Genomic DNA, 26,662 nt, shown 5'->3' on the forward strand with positions numbered 1-26,662 from the left:
CATCATCAGAGCACTTTATATTCAGTATCTCATCTGATCCTTGTTATGATTTGATGAGTTATTTGATATCTATGCCATTTTAAAGATGAGGACATTGAGGCTTAGAGAAACTCATCTCCAATTCACATAGTAGATGACAGAGCCAGAATTCTAAGCAATGTCTTCCGACTCTGAGTCTAGCACCTTTTCTATAAACCATTGGTCATGAAGTCAGAAAATCTGAATTCAAGTCCTAACTCTGTTCACTGATATGTGGTCACCTTGGAAAAGTCATTTTCTTTTCTCTGAACCTCAGCTTACAGCTCCTCTAGAAAATAGGAATAATAAAACTTCAACTACCTGCCTTGCATATTGTTGTAAAGAAAGGACTTTGTCAACTTTTTAAAGCACTTGATAAAATGTGAGTTATCATTGTAATTTTCTCACCATAACTGCCTCCCTAAGTACAAAGAGCTCCTTGGAGAATACTATTCTAAGTAGCCTACACAACTGGCCTTTCTGTAACTGCTCACAGTCAGTTTGGTTCCCTTTTTGCAAGTCACTTCCTTTAGTATTGTGATAGGAGAGAAGAGATCATACTTCCTATTGTACCACCACCTCCCCAGAGAAAGAAGCCTTAGTTCTTCAAAACAAAACGCAACAACTGGACGGAGGTTTCATGCTAGATTCTTTCTCTGGGTTCTTTCTCTCAGACCCAAAATGCAACAACTGGACAGAGGTTTCATGCTAGATTCTTTCTCTGTGTTCTTTCTCTCACACCCAATCAGCCTCCCCCAAATCTTCTAATTCATCTTGTTACAGTGATCAGGATGTTCACAGTTTTAAAAACTGAATTTTTTTTCCCCCTAAAATCCCTATAAAACAATAATTTTGGGAGCTAGGATCAATATCCATTTTAATGTACTATCCATGTTCTCTATCAGGAATGGACTCAACAGAGTTGTATTGGTATATTTCTTCTTAATCAATCATATTATAGTGTTATTATTGTTGTTATTCAGTCATTTCAGTTATGTCTGACTCTTCATGACCCCCTTTAGGATTTTCTTGGCAAAGACACTAAAGTGGTTTGCCATTTTACAGATGAGTAAACTGAGGTAAACAGGGCTAAATGACTTGCCCCGGGTCACCCAGCTAGTAAGGATCTGAGGCCAGATTTGAATTTAGGTCTTCTTGATTCCAGAACTGGTGCTCTATCTACCACCCAGCTGCCCACATAGGATAGTATCAGAGTTTTAAAGCTAGAAGAGATTTTAGAGGTCATCTAGTCCAATCCCACTATTTTATATACAAGTGGATAAGCCGAAGCCCAGAGAGGTTAAGTAACTTTTCCAAAGTCATAGAGGAAATAGTGGAGCTAGGCACTGAACTTAGTCCTTTTGATTCACAAATGAAGCATTCCATGCACTATTTCATGCTAAGTAGCTTGCCCTGTGTCTATATTACCTGTGACACAGACAGAATACAGGTAATAATGAATCATGTTTTACTGGGCTCAAATTTAGGTCAATTATTATTTCATGGAAATATGCCTCAGTGGGTGGTATTTCTGAGTCTAGGCAACAATGGTTCATGGGCTGGGGTTCCTGTGCCTAGAGCTGAAAGGGACCTCAGAACCCATATGTCCAATCCCCTCACTTTGTAGATGAGCAAACTGATGCCCGATGAGACTGAGACAGCTAGAGTGACAGAATGCTGGGCCTGGAATCAGGAGGACTCATCTTCCTGAATTCAAATCCAGCCTCACTAACTGGATGACCCTAGACAAGTCACTTAACCCTGTTTGCTTCAGTTTCCTCATCTGTAAAATGAGCTGTAGAAAGAAATAGAAACTACTTGGACAAGAAAACCCCAAATGGTAGAGCACAGACCCTGCAGATAGCGCACAGGCCCTGGAGTCAAGAGGATTGGATTTCAAATCCAGCCTCAGACACTTAAGAATTACCTAGCTGTATGACCCTGTGCAAGTCACTTCCATTGCCTTGCCAAAAGAAATCCAAGTGAGATCACAAAAAGTTGTATATGATAGAAATGACTCAACAACAAAAGGTCACAGTGGTGAGATTTAAACCTAGATCCTCTGCTCCAGCATAGATTATCACATTTATTTTCAAAGCAACTGAGAAGAACAATCACGGATGCTTGTCAAAAAGTATGCAGTTCTTATTCAGGAATTTGCCATCATTCCTAATCTGGTGTTGTCTGGATATCCTGTTTGTACATTATACTTCAAAGGAAAAAAATATGAGGTGGTTTCATAACCTGCCTACCCCACAGATGCAGCAGCTGTAGGAGCAAAAATCTCTGCCCCCAGGAAGCCCTTTAATACCACATTGTTACTCTCCATCCTGAGCATCATAGCCCTGCTCCCTTCAACCCTACAAGCCCTTCAAGGCTTCAGCTGCCTGCCCGGATCCTGCAGGTCCAGGATCGCTGGCCTTTGTATCTATGCTTTGATTTTTGTACAAATAATCTTTGAGCAGCCAAGAGGTTCAGTGAGCAGAGTGCCAGGGCTACAGTCAGGAAGAATCATCTTCCTGAGTTCAGATTTGGTCTTGGACACTAGTTGTGTGACCCTGGACAAGTCATTTAACCCTATTTGCCTCATTTTCCTTATCTATAAAATGGAGAAGGAAATAGCAAACCATTCCAAATTAAGGACATGAAGAGTTAGATATGATGGAAATGACTGAACAATAACTTAAATGACATTCAACTAGAACTCTGACTTAGAGGCTTCAAAGAGTCAGTTAAGATTTATTTCTGTTATAGAAACTCAGGAGAGAAGAAGATGGATCTAGGTAGTATAGTCAGGGAGGTTCTTGGGGTAAAGAGGGGTGGATTTCAAAAAATCAAATTCAGGTTTGATAAATTTAGAAAACCTTCCTTACAATCAGAACTATCCCAAAGTGGGATGAGATCCCTTGGGCATTTGTAGGCATCCCCCTCCTAGAAGTCTTCAAGCAATGGCTGCATCACCATTGGCCCAGTATTCTACAGAAGGGATATTAGTTCATCTCTAAACTAGATGAGGTGACCCCAGAATGCCCTTCCTACTCTAAGATCCTGAGATTCCAGGACTAAATACAGGGGCAGCAAAATTATGAGGTTAGCAAAGGATCTATGACATTCCACCCATTTTAATACCCAAACAGAGAGTTTAGCCACCATGAGAAATAGAAACTAACTTTCATTAGACCTTTAACTGAGTGGCAGTAGAGAGATGGAAACAACATTTAAATGCAAAATAGCTTTCTCCTTATACTTTAACAATTCGAAATGCATGAAACTGCCCTGCCTCATCCTGAAGCCATTTTTTTCCAAATCATTTTTTAAAAATTAGCCAATACTAAGATGACAAAGAGGAAAAATGATCAATGTTAGAGAGGTTGTGGGAGGACTGGGACATTAATGCATTGCTGGTGGAATTGTAAACGCCTATATTGAGAGGAGATCATTAAAAATGGGAAAAGTCCCACAAGTTCCAAAATAATCATAGCAGCTCTTTTTGTAGTGGCAAAGAACTGGAAACTGAGGGGATGCCCTTCAACTGGGGAATGACTGAACAAAATCTATTATATGAATATTATGCAATACTATTGTTCTATAAGAATGGTTGGACTCTAGAGAAGCATGGAATGAGTTACAGGATCTGATGCTGAGTGAAGGGGAAAAAACCAAGAGAACAATGTACATATTAACAACATCGTGAGTTGATCAACCTTGATGGATGCAGCTCCTCTCAGAAGTTTCGAGAGCTAGGACAACCCTAGGAGATCAGCTGTGGACCAGGCTATCTACATCCAGAGGAAGAAAAATAAAACAAAACTAAAAATCACCCTACAGAATCTGAATGAATACTACATTCACTTTTTAAAAATTTCTCTTTATGTATTTATTTTCTATTTCATGTTTTCCTTTCTTTTCCCTTAATCCTAATTCCTCATATCGAAAATGATCAATCTGTAAACATATTAAGCAAAATATGTATGTAAATTATTACTTGACTGCTGTGGAGGGGAGAGGGGTGGGAAGGGAGGGAGGGAGGAAAGAAATTATGTAACTTAAAAATATGCATATGCATGTGAATGAATGTTGAAAAACTTTCATAATATGTAATTGGAAAAATATCAATTGAAAAAAATTAGCTAATATAGTATAGTGGAAAGATCACTGAGCTGGAAGTTAGGAGACAGTAGGTTCTAGTTCCTTTTCTATCACCTTATGTAAGTCATTTCCTCTCTGAAACTTAGTTTTCTCCTTTGTGAAATTAGGGAGCTGGATTAGAGGATGAATGTTAACTTAAACCCTTTCTCAATAGTTTTAGATTGCAGGAATAGGCAAACAATGGGAAGTTATACATGGGGTCTAGAACTGGAAAGGAATTCTTAGAGATAATAATATCAGTAGAAAGCATTCATATAATATTTTAAAGCTTGAAAACTGATTTATAGATATTATTTCATTTGATTCTCACAACCTTATAAAGGAAGTACTATTGTTATTATCCCCATTTTTGCAGATAAGGAAACTGAAGAACAGTGAGGTTAAGTGATTTGCTGTTTTATCATAGATTTAGAAGATTATAAATACTAAAAGTCTAGTACAAGGAAATATGGACCTGAACACAAGACAGGAAAGCTGTTCAGTCATTTCTCAGTTATGTCCAACTTTCCATGACCCCATCTGGGCTTTTTTTTTTTTTTTAGGTTTTTGCTAGGCAAATGGGGTTGAGTGGCTTTCCCAAGAGCTACACAGCTAGGTAATTATTAAGTGTCTGAGGCCGGATTTGAACTCAGGTACTTCTGACTCCAGGGCCAGTGCTCTATCCTAACCCTAACCCTAACCCTCACTTTGCTGCCTAGCTGCCCCCTGGGCTTTTCTTGACAAAATACTGTGGTAGTTTGCCATTTCCTTCTCTGGATCATTTTTACAGATAAGAAAACTGAGGCAAATAGGTCAAGTGAGTCAAGTTTATTAAGGAAAATACAAAAAAAAAGGCAGTCAGGACAAATTATGTCAGTAAATTCATTGGGCATCTGAGCAGAGTTGGGCAGTGCCTACTTGGGGCCCCAGAAGGAATGGGGCACCTTCTCCCAAGACAAGCAAAGTCTGATGAGTTTTTAAAGAATTGTACCTGGATCTGGTAGAACTAGGCATAGGGGAAAGGAAGTGAGGAAGGGTTTCTTTGTTTTGAGGTTCAGAGAGACCACTGTATTTTTTCCACTTTCCCAGTGTCACATATCTAGTGAGTAACTGAGGCAGACACTTACCTGGCTCAGAGTCCAGCACGCTGCCTGTCACCTAATCAGACTCACTCATTTCAAAGATAAGACAACTAGGGCAAAGAGGGATTTGCCCTAGATCAAACAAAGAGCAAGTAGCAGAGCCAAGATTTAAACCCAGATTCTGTGGTTCCAAATCTAGTGGTGCAACCCCTACCCCCACAATACTGTCTTTAACCCAAGATTGATAGGAATTGACTAATCCTGGAAGCTCCTATGGGGGGTGTAACAGGGAAAGGGTTTCTCTTTGGCCTCAACTTCACTGAAATGGGACTGAGGTGTTAGAAAAGACAAGGATAGCACTACAGTAGTCTCTTTCATGAATCCTTCATCTAGTTGCTTGCTAATTGAGTTTATTTATTTATTCATTCATTTATTTGTTTTGTGACACAATTTGAGTTAAGTGACTTGCCTTGGGTCACAGAGTTAATATGTATCAAATAACTGGGGCTGAATTTGAACTCAGATCTTCCTAACTCCAAAGTCAGTATTCTATATATAGCTAACTGTCCTCCACCACTGATTTTTAAAAAAAACTCAAACCTAGGCTATTTCTCTTTTACAAAGCAGTTGCCTATAACAAACTCCCAAATTCATAATTTGCTTTTTCTGCCCATTTCCCATAGGTCCATCTACTATCTTTGTCTTCCGCACACCCCTTTGTTCAGGTTATATTCCCAACCACTCCTTTCCCAAGACTTTGCCCATCCTCACTTCTTCAAATCGTCCAAGATTAAGATGAAGTATTCACTACCTTAGAAAGTCTTTCCTGACCTACTTCACCCAGTTGTCTCTCTTCCCATGAACTTGTATATTTACTGCCTGCGCCACTCAGGGGTCACTTGTGATTGGTTACTTGGGACATCTACTGTGTTGGTTTTTTAATTCACAGGATCTTATTTATCTATTTAGAGATAAAAGAAACCTCAGAGGTCATATGGCCACCCCAAAGCCAACACATTTCCTATTATATCATATTGCCTCTGTCAGTTGATTATGACTTTATAAGCTCCTCTCAGTAATTCTTTTTTTAAAATTTAAGATAATTGACTTGCCCAAGGTCTCACAACTGGGTAATTATTGTCTAAGGCCAGGTTTGAACTCAGGTCCTCCTGACTTCAGGGCTGGTGCCCCCTATAAGCATCTCTCAAGAAGAAACTATATCTTAGACCTCACATCATTTTCTTTAGATTCTCAATAGGTAAGTGAGATACCCTATGTTCAATAGTTAAATAAGAAAAGAAAAAACACAACTACCCTGATCTTCAGTAAACACTTAAGACAGACACAAAAGGAAAATAGATCTTGCAGTCTAACAGGGGAAACAATCAGCAAGAAAATATATACAAACAAGCTATTAAAGGATAAATGAGGCATAATTCAAAGAAGGAAGACATGAAAATTAATAAAGATTGGGAAAGATTTCCTATAGAAAATGAGATTCACTTGGGACTTAAAAGCAGCTAGGGAAAGAAGCAGGCAGAGATGAGGAGGTCTTGAAAACATTCCAGGCCTGGGGCACAAGGAGAGCAAATGACGGGAGTCCAAAGATGGGTGGTCTTATTTGTGGAACAGCAAGGATGCCAGTGTCACACAATCGAAAAATATATGTCAGAGAGGAAAATTATGGGGGCTTTGAAAGCTAAATAGAAGATTTTGCATTTAGCCTAAAGATGAAAGGGAACTGCTGGAGTTTATTGAATAGGAATGTGATATGGTGGAACCTGTGCTTTTTTTTATTATTGTTGAGTCATTTCAGTCATATCCAACTCTTTGTAGTCCCATTTAGGGTTTTCTTGGCAAAAACATTGGAGTGTTTTGCCATTTTATTTTCTAGATCATTTTACAGGTGAGGAAACCAAAATAAACAAGGTTAAGTGACATAGCTAGCGTCTGAGACAGGAGTTAAACACAGGTCTTAACTCCAGACTCTATCCACTGAGCCACCTAATTGCTAACCATCCCTTTAAGGATATAATGGGAATCTGGGGTATCCAAAAAAAAAAAAAAGATTCAATGGTCATCTTCCTAAGGGGAGAGTGTCCTTCCTGCTTCTGGGTGGTGATGTGGAGTGAACGGATTTTGGAGAGGAGTATGCAGAGACATTCTATAACTGGTTCTAGTCAGCTAATCACATGGTTAAGAGGAGACTCTTTAAATAGCTATAGAGTCATTCAAAAAAAAATGACCTGTCAGCTTTAGTTTCTTTTTCTATTTTTTCTTTTTTTTTTGACTCAGTACCCTTGGGGAAAGTTGGAAACAATAAAAAAAATGGCATTTATTATCATGTGAATCCGAAAGGTCTGGAGGGCTCCTTAGTACCCTATTTCTTCAGAATTTGTATTTGCAGTTAGTAAACCATCAACAACCCCAGATTTCGAAGGGAACAGAGACTCCTTCAGCTTCTCAGAATTCTTAGATTTACAGTTTTTGCAGCCTATGTCCTAAGGATCAAGAAGCAACCTTTGAGACCTCAACCCAGTCATAACTAAGATGTAGGTTCAACTAATGATCATGCCACCTCTGGACATGAACTTGGGAGGACCAACGTTATGTAAGAACTGAGCTAAGTTTTAAGGCCACTCTCCCAGAAGATGAGGTGGTATAGAAAAGAATATTCCCCAAGAGGATGGAGGAGGGGGGGAAATGTACATTTATTCTTGCTCTGAGAAATAAAAGTGTCTTAGTAAAAGTCATGCAATGTTAAGTGGAACTCCTGGTGCTGTTTTTTAAAGCCAGCTAGGTTGTTGAGCACCAGACCTAGAGTCAGAAAAACCTGTGTTGAAATCTGGCTTCAGATACTTACTAGCCATAGGCAAGTCACACAACCCTGTTTGCCTCAGTTTCTTCATTTGTAAAATGAACTAGAGAAAGAAATGGCAAACTACTCCATTATCTTTGCCAAGAAAATTCCAAACGGGGTCACAAAGAGTTGGACATGATTGAAATGACCAAACAACAAAGTGGTATTCATAGTTTCTTAATAAATAGGGAGAGCAAACCTAGTAAGGGCTTAAGTCAGTGACTGAAAAAAGTAATACCACTAACCCCTCAGGGCATCTTAGAACCTTGAAGGAAAGATGCAGCTGACCTGGTCATGATACAGTAAGAAGTTCCAGAATGTTGTCAGGAATCAAAATCAAGTTCACTTGTTTATCATTTTTCAGATTCCATTCTCTTCCTTTTCTTAGAAAATCTTCAGTGCTTTTCCTTCATCATCAGCATCTCCCCTCTGAACATTATTTTCAGAGATCATTGACAGTATTTCAGCTTTTATAGTTGTCAGTTTTTTTCAGGATCCAAGGATGTAGATCATTTGGGTCAGGTGACTTGAACTCATAAAGGGAAACTAGGTACTCTTTATCTTACTTATCTTGGGTGTCAGCACCCTAATAACCATATTTATTCTGCCCTTTCCAGGACAAAGATCATTCTATTTGTCAGAGACAACAGAAATAACGTAAGAATTGAGCAGCTTGGACTTTTCTTCATTGTGAGTAATCATCCCATCTATTTCCAAACAGTGGCTTTATCCCATTTTCAACCTTTCTCTTTTTTTCAGTAGAGGTTTACACACACACACACACACACACACACACACACACACACACACAATTTTTGTTGCTTTTAGTTTTCCTTGCCAGTCTGAGCTCATTCAAAACTTCAGCATCCTAAAACCATTTTGAAAGGACTATGCCACATAGTCTCTGCTACCTGTTCTTAATTTTATCTTCTTTTTAAAATCTACAAATCAACATCGATTTCTTTAAACAACTACTCTTTTCTTCCTCATCAAAATAACTTCTCTTTATGACTTCAGAATTTATTTTCCCCCATAGAATTTTAGTCCACAATATCCTACTTATTTGTCTTCCACACCTTAAATCTACTTTCTCAAAATATAGGATATGTACCTCTCACATTTCTTCTCTTTCTCTATCATAACTCAAAAATGTAACGATAGCTTCTTAAGGTTCCCATAATTTTCAGCTCATAACTAGTTTCTCCCTATCCATGAGAATCAGATTGGTTGAGAATAGAATTTCCTCTTGTTGGTTCTTCTACCTTCTGAAACTTAAAATTATCTTTGAGAGAAACTAAGAAATTATTAATTGCTCTGCTTTAGAGAGACAGAGAGAGAAAAAAAAGAAAACAAGAGAGAAGTTCTAATAGATGTTTGAATAATTCAATCTCCAAAATACCACTATCTTATGTCTCTATGCCAATTTTGTGATGTTTTCCACTTTTCTTCCATTTCTTCCTTCTGTCCCAATGTCTCCAATGACAATGCATTTGTCAAATATCACATCTTCTATGTAACCTTTTCTGATCTCTCAATGACCCTTTGCAAATTCCACAGAGGAGTTAGTTTCTGCCTCTCTAAAGTATTTTTAATATATTTTTATTAATTTCCCAACATTCATTTTTTTAAAGAGGCAGCTAGTAGTGCAGTGGATAGAAAATTGGACCTGGGGTTAGGAAGACTTGAATTCAAATCCAACTTCAGATACTTCCCAGCTGTGTGACCATGACCAAGTTACTTAATCTTTGATTGTCTTATAAAATGGATTTCATGGAGAAGGAAATGGAGAATCACTCCAGTATTTTTTAAAAGGTTTTTTTGCAAGTCAATGGGGTTAAGTGGCTTGCCCAAGGCCACACAGCTAAGTAATTATTAAGTGTCTGAGGCCGGATTTGAACTCAGGTACTCCTGACTCCAGGGCCAGTGCTCTATCCACTGTGCCACCTAGTTGTCCCTCACTCCAATATTTTTGCTAAGAAAACCCTCAAAAATGATATATTTGTATGACAACCTGGCAAATTCAGTTTGACTTGTGTTCAAGGCTCACCTCTGACTATGGCTATAGCAAGCTACCTAATCTTTTTTTTTTTTTTTTTGCCACTGGGCAATTCTTTAAGACTATAAGTGACACATTAACAACAGTATTGTGAGCTGATCAGCCTATGATGATGCAGCAACTCAGAGATCTAAGACAACCCTGGGAGACTAGTTATGGACAATGCCAATCACAACCAGAGGAAAGAATAACAATAACATAACAAAAACCACAAATTCTGAATGGATACTATGTTCACTTTATTAAAACTTCTCATATTTTTCCTTCCCATCCCCATGGCTTTTTTCTTTTTCCTTAGTCCTAATTCCTCATACACAAAATGACTAATATGTGGATACGTTAAACACAAAGTACATGTACAACTTTTACAAGACTGTCCACTGCAAAGAGGAAGGGAATGGGAAGGGAGTGTGGTAGAAAAATGTATGATTTATAAATATGCAAGTGGATAAATGTTGAAAAACTTCCATAATGTATAATTGGAAAAATAAAATAAAATATCAATTTAAAAAAGACTGTGAATGACAGTATTCTGCAATGCCATACAATTCAATAAATATTTATTAGGCATTTACTATATATCAGCATAGGAAATACAAATAAGAAAAAAATCTCTACTCTCAGTTTACAATCTAGTAACAGAAAGACACACAACAAGGAAGATCAAAAGGGGGCCCTCAGGGAATATTCAACATGGGTGGCATGATGTTCAGTGGAATGGAAACCAAGTAGATGGAAAATGGAATCATCTATAAAGTTGGAAACCCTCTTGAAAGCAAGGATTGGAGAGGTATTTCTTGCTCCCCCTCCAGAGGGACTGATGTCACAGGAGACCAAAAAAATAAAAATCATCACCATTCTTAATATGTAGCCCATTAAATTCAGCCAGTAGTTTCCTACCTCTCTACTCCTCTAATCCTTATGGTATTATCATCCAAAATGACCGACTTACTTGTCCAAGGTTCTATAGCAAGTCATTCTCAGAGCTAGGACCGAAGCCCCTTCTGTCTTGAGTCTTACCGACCACCTTCCCCCCCTACCACTGGACAGAAGAGGGTTTCATTACCCACCATCTTGCACAAGCCAACCCTCCTCCATTTCGTATCCTGTTCGCTGACCCTACAGGCTCCGACATGGTTTAGATTTAAAGGTTGGGCTTGGGAATAGAAAGGCCCAGAGATCCCAGAAGGGAAAGGAGAAGTTGAACTCTTCACTGCACAAACAATGAACAGGAATTCCTCTGCAGTGGGCAGTCTCCCACCACCCACTGTTTCCCTAGTCCAGAGAAGCCGGCATTTCCTCTTACCTGTGCCAAAATCTCAGGGCCGACTACAGGATGGACAGAGTTAATGAGGAGAAGGAGAGGTCATCAAGACCATTCAATGAGTCACACAGCTGTGGAACTCAACATACCTGAGGCCCGTCCAGCCCACCCAGCCCTTGTCCAGGCAGAACTTCCTGTTTGGCTGGTGTTTCATGATTTCTTGGGCTGTGTCTATATACACCAACTAGTTTAGAGTGAAAAGGCATAAATTCAGTGACATTCTCCATTGTCCTTCAGTTCTTCCAAACTGTATCTCACAGTAGTCAATTATCACCAGCATTACTGATGATCAATGGTGAATATTAATCTGGATCAGGATTATAATTGTAATGATCAGTGATTATATGAACCATAACAAAGTGAAGGAAGTGATTTAGGGAAATAGTACACACAAAAGCTACAAAGATGGAAATGAAAAGAACAGCCAAAAATGTAAACTGAACAGTATCTAATTATAATAACCAAGTTTGACTCTTCAGAAGTGTCCTTAATCCACATTTGTTAACTAATTGATTGAGGATACACCTCCCTCCCTTCTTTGCAGAAGTGGAAGACCATGGGTGTCAAGTATATCATATAATGGGAGACGTGGCTGATACCTGGGTTAGTTTTGCTGAACTGCTTTTGTCCATCTTCCTGTTTTATTTTTGTTATAAGGTTTGACTGTCTGAGTAAAAAATGGAGATATTGAGATGTGTAAGTGATAATAAAATATATCAACATTTTTAAATGAATGAGTTAATATTGTTCATATACTTAAAAGGTTTGTTTTGCAAGGCAAATGAGGTTAAGTGGCTTGCCCAAGGCCACACAGCTTATACTTTAAAGTTTCAATGTATTTTTGTCAGTCTGAACACTCCCCCCATCATCTACTGGTGTAGTCAGATATCCCTCCCTGCCTTTACATCTATGTTTTAATATTTTAAGTATCAGTCACACTGGAGAACATAATAGAGGAATGGAATGGAAGGGAGGGGAAGGGAATAAACATTTCAACAGCACAGTGTGTTGGGCTAAGTGCTTATAGTGGATTATTATTTCATATTTTAAGTTTCTGGCAATATGTATTTGAGGTTTTTGTGCTTTAAATATTACTTTTGGGTGGAGAAAATAAATAGTTCTACCATTTGTACTCTACCTTATATCCATTATCTTCCTACTTCCTACTTTGGGTAGACCTAGACTTGAGCCAAATGGAAGCATTAAGGGATTTTCCCCAAAGCTCCAGGGTTGGGTCATAAGGAGTCAGAGGCTTTGAGAAAAGGAGCCTGACCATTCTCTTGAGAGCTCAGGCTTCCCCAAGACTGAGCCCAGTCCAGGTAAAAGCCCAGAGCTGTAGCCCCTTAGTAGGAAAGGGAAATCTCACTTACACTCACAATCACAGCTCCACTGTTCATTATCTATGTGACTTTGGCTTCTATTTCCTTGTCAATAAACTGAGAGGTTGATCAGATGACTTCTGATATTCTTTCTGGTTCTTGTGTAATTTTTCAAGTGTAAGTCATTATTGGCAATGTTGTGGCCAACTATATCTATCAGGTATCTTTCCTTTACCTTCTGGGTAATCTTAAATGTTGATTTAAGATGGGTAATCTATCACTAGGAACTATATAACATCACTGGGAAACTTTTGGTATTAAAATAATAGGTTGTACATTTAGATGATGCAGTTCATAGAGCATGAGCCCCAGAATCGAAAGAACCTGAGTTCAAATGTGACTTCAGACACTTACTAGCTGTGTGACCCTGGGCAAATAACTTCACCCCATTGCCTCAAAAATAAATAAATAAAATGATAAACAATGGTACAAGGGTATGCTGGTAAATGTTTAACTGCCAATTCTGCACACGTGTGCACACTCACACACACAAAAGTATCAAGATGCTTTTAAGTTTAATCTGCAGTATTAACATTTTCTTAAGACTAGACAATCAATAAAACAAAACTCCCAAAAAATCAAGATTTGTAGTATTAGCCAGTTGCCAAGGTGTTAATTACTCATGCTGAAAATTTAATAATGAATTCCAAGCCTGGGAAAACTGTTCCAATACACCCTTGCTTTGGGGCAAGCAGACAGCATGTTATTATTGAAGGTACCACAGAATTTCCCAAATATAATCCAATCATTTCTTATTTACTTATAAACCCTGTTCACTATCTGCTCCATTCATTTTGTAATCTAGGTAATATGTGTTTTTCTTAGACTGCTTTGGTTTTCCACTTGAATACATGAGTCAGACTTTTTCAAATGGCCTTGAATCTCAATAAAAGAGGTTCTCCAGGATTCCAGATCTCAATACAATTGGCAAAATGCAATGAGACTCCTAAGATTCCTGAGTCTTCTCTTTGTACTCTTTACAGGATATCCTCCATGACTGATTGCACACCTTAGCATATATATATTATATATATAAATATATATATATTTATATATATATATATATCTGGGTAAAAGCAAAAAAAAAAGTTTTAAAAATTGTTCTGTTGTTGGAAGATATATGTAATAAAAGAAGGAGTGTAGCCCAGGTTTGTTACCTGGTTTTGTCTTTTTTTCTTAACCTAACTTCATTTCATTATGAACCAAAGAGGTTCCTTGGAATGAGGGGGTACTTTGTTGTTTGTCTCAGTATAATTCCTGTGTATTTTTGAAGGCTAGACCTTAGGCCTGAGAGAACCAGGCTTCCTATCAGTGGTAAATGGAGAAGTTTATGAGGAAAGCCTTAAGATTACAACTTTATACAATATATTTTCATTTGTATGAATCCAACAAATATTAAAAAGAATATCTTAAGCCCATCAACTGTGGAATGGCTGAACAAGTTATGGTATATAAATGTTATGGAATATTATTGTTTTATAAGACATAAATGGTTGGATTCTAGAGATGCATGGAATGAGTTACAGGATCTTATGCTGAGTGAAGGGAGTAGAACCAAGAGAACAATGTACATATCAACAACAACACTGTGAGATGAACAACTTTGATGGAAGCAGCTGCTCTCAGCAGTTCAGAGAATTAGGACAACTATATTAGACAGGCTATGGACAATGTTATCCCCATTCGGAGGAAGTAACAAAACAAAAAACCCTACAGAAACTGAATGAACACTATATTCACTTTTTAAAAATTTCTCTTATGTTTTTCTTTCCTACCTCATAGTTTTCTTATCACTTAATCCTAATTCCTCATACCAAAAATTACTAATCTGTAAATATATTAAACACAAATGCATATGTGCAATATTCACCTGACTGTTCTCAACTGAGGAGAGGGGAATGAGAAGGGAAGGTAGAAGGAAATTATGTAACTTAAAAATATGCATATGCATTTGGATGAATGTTGAAAAGCTTTCACAATGTAATTGGAAAAATAAAATATCAATTGGAAAAGAAAAAAGAACTTCTCATGAGAAAATAAGATCATATGTAACACCATGAATCTATATTGCTGTTACCTAATCAATTTTCAGTTATGTCTGATTCTTCATGACTACATTTGGGGTTTTCTTGGCAAAGACACTGGAGAGGTTTGCCATATCTTCTATAGCTCATCTTACAGGTAAGAAAACTGAGGCAGATAGGATTAAGGGGCTTCTCTGGAGTCACCCAGCTAATAAGTGGTGCAGAAGTGTCTTGAGGCCGAACTTGAACTCAGGTCTTCCTGACTCCAGGGCTGGTGCTCTGTCCTCTACACCACCTAGCTGTCCTGTCTATCATTTTCAAGAGAATCAATGATGTAACAATGATATATTGACTTGCCTGTGAACTGGATTTAGATGAAGTGAATATAAGTCATTCCATACAGGATCTGATGATGAGCAAAAGGAGTAGAACCAGGAGAACAATGTACACATTAACAACACTATGAGATGAACAACCTTGAAGGAAATTGTTTTCATTCTGTTTTGGGGTAGGTCTTCATAGCTTGAGGTGGTTATCTCCCTAACTCATAGACAGGTTTGAGTTGGTATGAGATCCATTGATTTTCCACAGCCAGGTTTGGCTTATCTGCCAAGTTTTACTGCAATGTGGCTATTTACATTTTAAGAGAGTTCAGATAAGGGCAGGAGGATATTTGCCCAATTGCCATATGTAGGTAGTAGGTAGTCTTCATGACAAGGGCATTTTGAGATGTGTATCAACAGGTAAATTAATCTACTTTGGGGATCCCAAAAAGACCTGAGGGGACCTCAAACAAGCACTTGGTTGGATATAAGCCTTGGACACAATACCTGGAGTATCACTGAGGTCAGCCTGACCCTGAGCAAGACATTTAACTTTGCAGTGCCTCCAGGCAAATCTCTAAACAGTAAATTGTAGTGGAGGGCTGATCTGCATTGGCTGAGAGTTTCCTCACTGGGAGTTCTCTATCCTAAGGAAACCACAGTTCCAAACTAAAAAAATGTAGCAATAAGATTTACCTCAATGCTGCAAGCAACTATGATTTCATCATTATGGTTATTCCCCTCAAATCTTCATGAAGTTCCTATGGCCAGAAAATAGAATCTACTAATATCAACCCTTTGATCATTAGACTTTCTAAACTGGATTAGGAGAGTCTTCAGAAATGAGACCTCGAAGTCTTCTCACCTTGACAGGGTCAAACAGAACTTTCAGGACACTATTATAGCCTTGGAAAAGCCAGAACCATCACAATGCCATGATGAAGCCTGAAAAGAGAACAGTAGCACTGATAATAAGAGTAAGAATGATAACTAATGTGTATATAGTGCTTCGATGGCAAAGCAAAAGCAGATAGAAGCTTCCTGAGTCCAAATCCATCCCAACACACTTATTAGCTGAGTGACCCTTACCTCTCCCTCAGTTTCTTCATATGTAAAATGAGCTAGAGAAAGAAATGGCAAACCACTCCAGTATCTCTGCCAAGAAAACCCCAAATGGGGTCAGAAAGAGTCAGAAACAGCCGAAGTGACTGAACAACAACAAATATAGTGCTTTGAGAGCATTTTACATAGTCTTGTTTAATCATCTGAGAATACCAGAATAGTGCTCAAACGTTTTAAAATGGATTTTTATTTTATATCTTTTGCTTTTTTATCACCTAGATTTTTCCTATCTTGCAACATCCCTCCCAAGGAATCCATCTCTTATATTTAAAAATAATAAGAAAAAAATTAGCAAAATTGAGCAATATATGTCTGTGGGACCTGTCCCCTTCCCCTACTTTCACTAAGAAGTATCTTCGCTTAAGGCAAATCTTTTCCCAGGGAATCAGGTGTACTCTTTGTAATTTTAATGCACAAAGATTTTTATACATAAGAGAAGAGAATCCAAGAGCACAAGTGTCAGTGTTAGATTTTGGGAAAGGAGTTGGGGAAAGTCATCTGAAAGTCAGAATCATAAGGTAAATACCTCATTAATTCCAATAATTTAGAACTCCTGTCCTTTTGGAGAGATTTTTGACCCAAGTACACTACTCTAAAGCATCTATGTGATTATTCAGTTACATATCAATTTTAGATTGACAAAGCACTTTTATTTCATTTGGTGCCCCCCAACAACAACCCTGTGAGGTAAGTGCAATAAGTATTCTCATTCCATACATGAGGAAATGAAGGTTCAAAGAATCCACCACGTCCACAAATAATTTTTGTTGCCAGTTGCTTCAGTCTTCGTGATTCCATTTTGGGGTTTCCTTGGAAGAGATACTGGAGTAGTTTGCCATTTTCTTCTTCAGCTCATTTTTACAGATGAGGAAACTGAGGCAAAAGGGATTAAGTAATTTCCCTGGGGTCCCACAGCAAGTAAGTGTCTGTGGCCCGATTTGAATTCAGGAAGAGGAGTCATCAGCAGCAGGTTACTGCCCCCAAATTGTGGATGTTTAATAAATATTTATTGACTGACTAGTCCAGGTCCATTTAGGTAGTAGATGCCTAAGGCAGGATTACAGCCTATTATCTTGACTAATTACTTGGATTGTGTCCCAAATTCAGGGTCTTCATTTAGTCAAGTTTTCTCATAGAGAACCATTGACATTTATGCCTCTCTGCTCTTGGAAGAGTGCTGTCCAGACTAGGAGACCTCTGATGTACTGGCAAGTCCCCTGGATCCCTGAGCTCATGCCTTGGGAGGCAGTGACGTCTCAAACACCGATGAGGGTAGTTCTTATCATAACCTGCCCCTGTATAGTATCATCCTGCCCTAATCTGGATCAGCTGCAGTTTCTTCATCTTTAAAATGAGGTTAATAATAACTAGGTTTTTGTGAGGACAAAATAAGATCTGTTAAGATAACATAACTTAAAGTGCTTTGCAAACTTTAAAGCATTATTATTATTATTATTATTATTATTATTATCATTATTATTATTCCTCTGCTGCATTCTTTTATTGTTGACTCAAGAATGTTTGACAAGGATTGTCTGTGAGGAGATGCACATTCAGGGAAGTCTGTGGGACTCTCTCATTACTTGAGATACGTTAACCCCTGGTTTCATCATAGTGATGAAATGTCTTACCCTCCTTGACCAATGCCTCTGTAAAAGTATTCTAATCCCAGCTCTGATACTTGCTACCTGATAAGCCTCAGATAAGTCACTTGAACTGTCTAGGCATCAGCTTGTCTTTAAAATAAGGAACTGAAATAAAATAAGGAACTGGAAAAAGATTATGAATATTGGCCCTGGGAAAGAGAAGAAAAAATGAATCTTCTTCCCTTCTTTGCAGAGGTCACAGACCATGGGTGTAGAGTTTTACCTCTATTGTCAGATTTAGTTGAAATAATATTTCATTTTGATGAATTTATTTTGTTTGTTTTTCTCCTTTTGCTTATTACAAGAGATGATTTGTAGGAGAGAAGAGAGCAAAGTATATATTTGGATAGGAGGTGATAGCAAAGCAAAAGATGAATAAAGTAAAAATTTTTAAAAGATCTCTATATCCTCAGAGGGTTGTTTGTGAGTTTGTGAGTGTGTGTGTGTGTGTGTGTGTGTGTGTGTGTGTGTGTGTGTGTGTGTGTGTGTGTGTGTAAGGTATGGAATATGTATATACTAACTTCCAGGCTTGGTTGAAATCTTAGTTAATTTTATTGATTTTCTTTTTTTCTTCTTTTTTCTTTTTTGTAAGGGATGGTTCACTAGATGGATATAGGAGTGGATTTTTCAGAAATGAAGGTGATGTTAAAACAAAAGATATCCATAAAAATACTTTAAAATAAATCAAATGAGGGATTGAGATAGATCTTCTCTAAGGCCTTTCTTTGGAAGCATTAAACCTCTGATCTTATGATGGCCTGAGGCTTCCATTCAAAGGACCATTTTCTCCTGAGAGACTGGGGGAAGGGGCTTGCTTAAGTGGAATGTAAGCACAACTAGGATGTATAAAAAAACCATCCTGGAGCTGGTCCAGAGGCACTGAATGACCCATTTTGGAGGCAATTGTAGAGGATATTCGTGAAGGGATGGGAGGGAAGGGAAGGGAGCTGGGGTGTAAGGTCTCTTCTACCTCTGAAATTCTAAAGATTTAGACAATTCAATAAATTTCAAGGACAGGTTACCTGCCTTCCTCCCCTCCTTCTGCATTGTAATTCTGGGTCTAGAGAGGGTCCACCTCAATCTCACATCCTTAAGTAAGAGGGCTACTATTACACTTGTTTATTCTTTCTCTTCTTTTTTATAGCATCTTTGTCTGGATGTTATCCTTTTGAGGATTCCAGGAATTGATCTACCTGTAGAAAGGATACTGAACTTGGAATGAGGAAAATCTGAGTTCAAACTTATACGCTCATTGTATCAAGTCACTTAACAGCCTTGTGCTTCAGTTTACCCATCTGTAAAATAAGGGACCTGGACTTAATAGTCTCTAAGGTACCTTCCAATTCTAATTTTTTGTAATAGTGAAAGGAGCAGCAGTCTGAAATAAATGTTTCAGCCTCTTGGGGAAGACAGCTGTTGGGAGTATTGAGGTTTACCCCAAGCAAAGGGAAGGTCAGAGTTCTGTGTATCTAAAACAGTAGTATGCTGGTAAATGTGTAACAACCAACTTTAGGAAGACAGGGAAGTACTCATTTAATAATCTAATTTAATCTGCATCATTAACATTTTCTTTAAAAATTTAACTATGGAAATATATTTTTTATTTATTTTTATTAAAGATATTATTTGAGTTTTACAATTTTCCCCCCAGTCTTACTTCCCTCCCTCCACCCTCCCACTGAAAGCAATCTGTCAGTCTTCACTTTGTTTCCATGTTGTACATTGATCCAAATTGAGTGTGATGAGAAAAAAATTATATCCTTAAGGAAGAAACAAAAAAGTCTAAGAAAAAAACAAGATCCGACAATAAGATATCTGGATTTTTTTTTTCTAAATTAAAGAGAATAGTCCTTGAACTTTGTTCAAACTCCACAGCTCCTTATCTGGATACAGATGGTACTCTCCTTTGCAGACAGCCCAAAATTGTTCTCGATTGTTGCATTGATGGAATGAGCAAGTCCTTCAAGGTTGAACATCACTCCCATGTTGCTGTTAGGGTGTACAGTGTTTTTCTGGTTCTGCTCATCTCACTCAGCATCAGTTCATGCAAATCCCTTATGGAAATATATTAAATATGATTATATATGTATAAGTTATATGAGGTTACTCCTGTCACATGGGGGAGAGAGAAGGGAAGTACATCAAAAAAAATGTGAAACTCAAAAACTTACCCCCAAAAAGAATGTTAAAAACTATCTTTACATATAATTGGAAAAAATAAAATTAAAATTAAAAATATTTTTAAAAACTTAAAATTTAACACTAAATTTAATTTTAATCTGATTTTTAACATTTTCACCACCATTTTCTTAAGTCTAGAAATCAATAAAATAATTACCAAGCTCTGGTTTGTGGTATTTGCCAGTTATTGATGTGTAAATGCTCACACTGAAAATTTGTAATTGTAATTTGTAATTTTAACTGTAAGTTAGGCAGAGCACCCCTGGCTTAGGTCACAGCAATAAGGGTCAACTAAGATATGTGGCAAGCCGGTTTAGGCTTGCAGTCCTAGTGGGTTCTACTGGGCTTTGAAATTTTTGTTGTATTTTAAATGTAAAGAATTCTTTGAAAGAGGTATGTAACACTGAATCAACCACTAGAGGACACAGTAGTGTCCAGGGGAGACCCTGAAGAGCAGACCTTTGCAAGTGATGCAAAAAAGAAACCCAATAACTTATCCCCAGCTGACAAGTAGAAAACTCTAGAACTTCAGAGCTGGAAGGACCTCTTCTAGTCCAGTCCTCTCATTTTACAGATGAGTAAACTAAAGCACAGAGAGCCAAAGTGACTGGGTTAAATCCTCAATATGCACTGCAGGAGGGCTGACTCCTAGTCCATTATTGGTAAAATCAGGGGGTCAGACTAGGTGAGCTGAAGGGACTTTACTGGATCTAAATCCATGGTCCTGTGACATAAGATAACAGTTCTTGGCAGCATGGTACTTGGGAAGGGCATCAGATCCGGAATCATACAACTGAATTGAATTGCTGACTGCCACTTAACCACCTGGATGACCTTGGACTAGTCCTAACCTCCCTCAGTTTCATCATCTTATATATAAAATGAGTGGGTTGGACCAGATGGTCTCTGATGGCCCTTCCAGATGTAGTCACAACCTTAAAACCATTTTTAATAGCTCACATCAAGAACTTAATCAGTTATAGGTTTCCCTCACTTTATATTTTTGTTCCCCCTTTTTTACATATTTTCTTTTCCTTTTTTGAATGTTCTTTTCTTTTTTTTCAGTTACATGAAAACAGTTTTCAAAATTCATCTTTTTTGCAAGCTTGAGTTCCACATTTTTCCCTTCCCCCTCTGACATGAGTAATCTCATATTGGTGATACATTAATAATCATGTTTAACATATTTCCTTATTAGTCACGTTGTGAAAAAAATGATCTTACGCAATGTTATTGTTAGCATGTACAATGATCTTCTGGTTCCGTTCACTTCACTCACATCAATTCATGCAAATCTTTCCAGGCTTTTCTAAATCCAGTCCCTCATGATTTCTTACGAAGCAATACTACTCCATTATATTCATATATGATTTATTCATCCACTTCCCCAATTGATGGACAATCCCTCAATTTCTAATTCTTTGCCAACACAAAAAGAACTGCAATAAATATTTTTGTACATGCATTTTCCTCCCTTTTTATGATCACTTTGGGACTCAGTAGTGGTCATAAGATATTTTCTTAAATAGAAATGCAACGTATTCTATTCTAAACTTGCAGTGGATGTTCTCAGACTAATTTAGAAAACTAAGAGAAATGACTACTTTAGCTGCTGAGGCAGGGAAAAATCCAGTTCTCCTGGCTATTCTTCCCATTTTGGGAAGGAGAACAAGCCTCTTGTTTTTTTTTTTGGGGGGGGGGGGTTGGTGGGGATAGGGAGGAAGAAATGCTTTCACTCCAGCAGCTCCCGTGGCACAGCTTGGAACCCTAGACCTGAAACTAGGAAGACCTGAATTCAAATACAGCTTCAGATGTTTCCAAGCTATGTGACCCTGGACATCTCACTCATTCTGTAAAATAGGACTGCTGGGAGAATCAAAGGGGATGGCATTGTCTGTTTCCATCCTACCTCCTTGGCACCCTTCATTTTAGCAAAGGGACTTTACAACAACTATCCCTCAGACATTGGGCAGTGGAAAACTCCACAAACCTCCAAATCTCTTGTGCATGTGCCTAGGTGAGGAGGTCCTTCCCTTACTATTTGGAAGAGGAGACCTCTTCTATGAGCCTGACATGGAGTATTCTCATTGAGAGGCTCCCAAGAGTAAACTGGTCTATATGAACTTGTAGCTAAGCTCTTGAGCATGTGGTGGTCTGTCTGGCTTGGCTCATCTCTCATCCAGGATAGCCTCTGGAAACATCTCAAAAGGTTTGCTCTCTGGTTCCCTGACTCTGCTTCAGAGATATAAACAAGCAGAGGAGTGGTCTGGGAAAAGACAAGACAAACAATAAACACACACCCCCTTTCCCTTGAGCACCCCACAAGATTGCAGAACTATCCCCCTAACTCAGTCTGGCCTGAGTAGTCTCACTTCACCTTTAGACCCTCAGCAAAGGGCAACATCTTGTGGCATCCTTGGCCACTTCTGTCTGGGACCCACTTTTGTCTCTTGCATAGCTGCCCTCATTTCCCCTGCTGCTAAAAGAATAGGATTTTCTGCAGTTCCCTTCCCTGTCTCCAGCCTGGGGACTGCTCCAGCCCCATAGCTGGCTTCCATCTTTGGTCATTATGATGGGCAGCTCTCACTTGGCTAAGCCCTGGCTGGCAGTGCCATCCCAGTCCCTAAGCTTACTCTGAGTCTCAGATAATAGGTAGTGCAATCAGTGCGGACAGACATCCTCCCACATTCCAAAATTCTCTGACCCTGCTGTTTTCTAAGGGGAGGGACGAATATGGAAAACTGTACATAAATCAGAGGAAGGAGGCATCCCATTAGGGAAGCTGGAAGCACCAGCTATAGAGCAAGAACATAAGGGGTGGAGAGGATTGAGGAACCACTGTTAGTGGAGGTGGAGATGGAAGAGGGGCAGGGTGGGGAATCTCATTCAGAGAATCAACTGTTTTCAAGTACTTTAACAGGATCTATTGATATGCATGTGATCCAGATTACAGCCATTCTCTATCCTTGGCAACCCTCTTTTAGCAATTAGTTCATTTGCTCAGAGGAAATGAAAACCTACCTTTGGAAACCCAACAATCCCCACTCTTCACTCAGACTGAACTCAACCAATTCAAATGGAAAGATTTGACTGAGAATTTCTTGGGTCTTCCAAACCTCATTAGCAGCCACTGTTACCTGAACACCCATCAACTGATACTCAGGCTTCACATTGTGTTTATTTTTTTGTGTTTATTTTTTCCTTTTGGCCCCTGGCAAAACTGCTCCCCCTGTGCCTGTTCTCACCCTCTCTGCCCAGGGAGCTGCTGCCTCCTCCAGCCTTGCCTGGCACTTTTCCCCAAGGAAGCTAACAAAGGAAGGAGCACAATGACCTATTGAACTGATTTCCATTTACTGTAGGGGCCAAACAGAGAGGGAGGAAGGATTCTTTAGCTGAACACCACAGGACTGAAAAACAGGAGCATTCTAGCAGTTACTCCGAGCCTCATCACCTAAAATCAACTATCTTGATGCAACCCCCAATTTCACATACACTCAGCCTTAAAACAACCCCATTAACCAAAGGGCTCTAACTTTTGAAGGATAAGAGCACCACACTTTGTCATTGAAATAGGCTTGTCTCAGGGGCAGCTAGGTGGCATAGAGGATAGAGTACTGGCCCTGGAGTCAGGAGGACCTAAGTTCAAATCTGTCCTCAGACACCTAGTAATTACCTGTGTGACCTTGGGTAATTCTCACTTAACCCCATTGCCATAAATAAAATTTAAAAAAAAATACCCATGTCTCCTTTAGTAGCTCACAATGTAATTTCTTTCTTTTTAAATTATTATGATTAAACTGGTTACTTTCTGAATTGAATTTCCTCATGGGCTTGATTTGTAATGAATAAACTTCAGGGCAGCAGGCAGATGTAGCCCTTGCCATGAATAAACTTAGAGTGATAAAGACCTGGTTCAAACCCTACCACAAACATTTACTAATTGTGCAACCTTGGGTAATTCACTTAATGCTGAGCCTATGTAAAATGAGGACAATAGTATTGTAAGCACATCTCCTCAACTCCCCCAACTGGACACCAACACTCACAGTTAGGGTCCCTAAAAATTAACTGCTATTTCCCCTCAGGGTTCTAGGGGTACAGGTCCCCACCAGCGGGCTTCCCATCATCCATCAATAAGTTGCCTCCATTCTTTTTTAGAAAAGGGATATACAGAGAAGGTTATAAAAATAACAGTTGTTATGAAACATGATGAAAGTGAATTCAATATCCATAGCAGCCCTGTTTGTGATGGCAAAGAATTGGAAATCAAGTAAATGTCCTTCAATTGATGAAATGACTTAGTAAACTGTGGTATATGTATGTCATGGAACACTATTGTTCTATTAGAAACCAGGAGAGATAGGGATTCAGGGAAGCCTTGAAGGATTTGCATGAATTGATGCTGAGTGAGATGAGCAGAACCAGAAAAACACTGTATATCCTAACAACAATATGGGAGTGATGTTTAACCTTGAAGGACTCACTCATTCCATCAGTGCAATAATCAGGAGCAATCTTGGGCTGTCTGAGATGGAGAATACCATCTGTATCCAGATAAAGAACTGTGGAGTTTGAACAAAGACCAAGGACTATTACATTTAATTTAGAAAAAAAACTGATATCTTGTTGTCTGATCTTGCTATCTCTTGTACTTTATGTTTCTTCTTTAAGGATATGATTTCTCTCTCATCACACTCAATTTGGATCAATGTACAACATGGAAACAATGTAAAGACTGGCAAATTGCCTTCTGTGGGGGGTGGGGGGAGGGAAGTAAGACTAGGGGGAAAATTGTAAAACTCAAAATAAATAAAATATAATTAAAAAAAGAAATGGATTCAAGCTTTCAGCACAAAGGTAATGAAATTCACATGAAAAGAACAGGTATGTCGGGGTCCTTCCTGGTTTCTGGTTCTGGACATCCTCTTCTCCCTTGGTGCAGTCTCCCTAAAGTTCCTTTGAGTTGTAGCTCTCTTTTGAGGGAATCATCTGCTCCTAGGCCAGCTCACTCCTCTGCTGGGCCAACTCCCTTTTCCACAAAACTGCTCAAACTCTTCCTTCCTTCTACTGAAGGGAAGTGAAGAAAAGAAGGAAGGAAATAAATATTTTTTTGAACACCTACAGAGCGCTGGACCTAGAGACAGGAAGACTCATCTTCCTGGGTTCAAATCTGGCCTCAGACACTTATTAGCTGTGTGACCCTGGGCAAGTCACTTAATCCTGTTTGCCCCAGTGTCCTCATCTATAAAATGAACGGGAGATGGAAATGGTCCAGAAAGCCCCAAATGGGGGTCACAAAAAGTCAGATGTGACTGAAAACAATTAAAGAACAACTTCCTGACTCCAGGCCCAGCACTCAATTCACCATATCATTTAGGATGCCTCTAAAAGAACCAACCATTGCATTCTCCTAGGGTGGGTCCTCAGTGCCAATTCTTTAAACTTTGGAATGCCCACAGGATTGACTGTTGGACACATCCATCTCCAAGATGCTGCTTGGTCATCTCCTAAATTGTTTGTACACTCCTATCTTCAGAAGACTTATCAACAACTCCAATTACTAGCAGATGGGACCTTAGACTCTCCTGACCCCACCATGGCCACCTGAGCACCCTCATCTCACCCAAGATCAGGAAAAATAAACACACACAAACACAAAATAGAGGTGATATGTGCCCACAATCAGATGGCAACTGTGAAGGAAAATATGACCAGCTGCCTGCCTCTCTCCAACTGTGCAGCTCAAAGCAAACCTCCTTACTTGAAGCCTTCAAAGAAAGAAGCTGAAAGATGTTTGGATCATTCCTTTAATGTTTATACTCAGATCCAACTCAGCGCCTTCTGAATCATCTGTTCTTTTGACATTGAAGCCATTTAGAAAATTTTTCAAGACCAAGTCATACCAACTCCTTAGTCCTCATGGTCAGAAGTAGTAGGTTTATCCATGGTTGGAATGGAAACAGGGAAAACCTGTGCATGCATCAAAGCCTCACTAGATACTCAGTCTAGCCCTATTCCTGACAACTAAACAGTTGTAATGATTAAATGAAATTGTGTGTGTGTGTGTGTGTGTGTGTGTGTGTGTGTGTGTGTGTGTGTGTGTGAGAGAGAGAGAGAGAGAGAGAGAGGATGCTAACCCTGAATTTGAGAGTTTTTTCCTAACTAATATCTGCCTTTTTTCAAGAGAGCATATTGCTAAATATTCCCATAATGCCTCATCAACCTAATTCCCTCCTCCCACTCTATCCCTGAACACTTTCAGGATGAGAAATGCCAGATTAACTGTCCTATTGGAGTCATTACTGATTTGTTCCAAACTTACCTGATTTTGAAATACTTTTCTGTTCTGACTTGGGAATATGGATGTGTCTAGGGTGCTGGGAACTTGGAGATAAAAAAGAATATTGGGAAAGCCCAGGGTCAGAGGGGCTCAAAAACATGCCAGCTTCCTCATTCAGACAAAGAAATTTATGCTCAGAGTACCCTTGAGAATAAATGGCAAGTATATTATCATAAATT

Source organism: Macrotis lagotis, chromosome 1 (genome assembly GCF_037893015.1).
Source record: "Macrotis lagotis isolate mMagLag1 chromosome 1, bilby.v1.9.chrom.fasta, whole genome shotgun sequence".
NCBI lineage: Eukaryota > Metazoa > Chordata > Mammalia > Peramelemorphia > Peramelidae > Macrotis > Macrotis lagotis.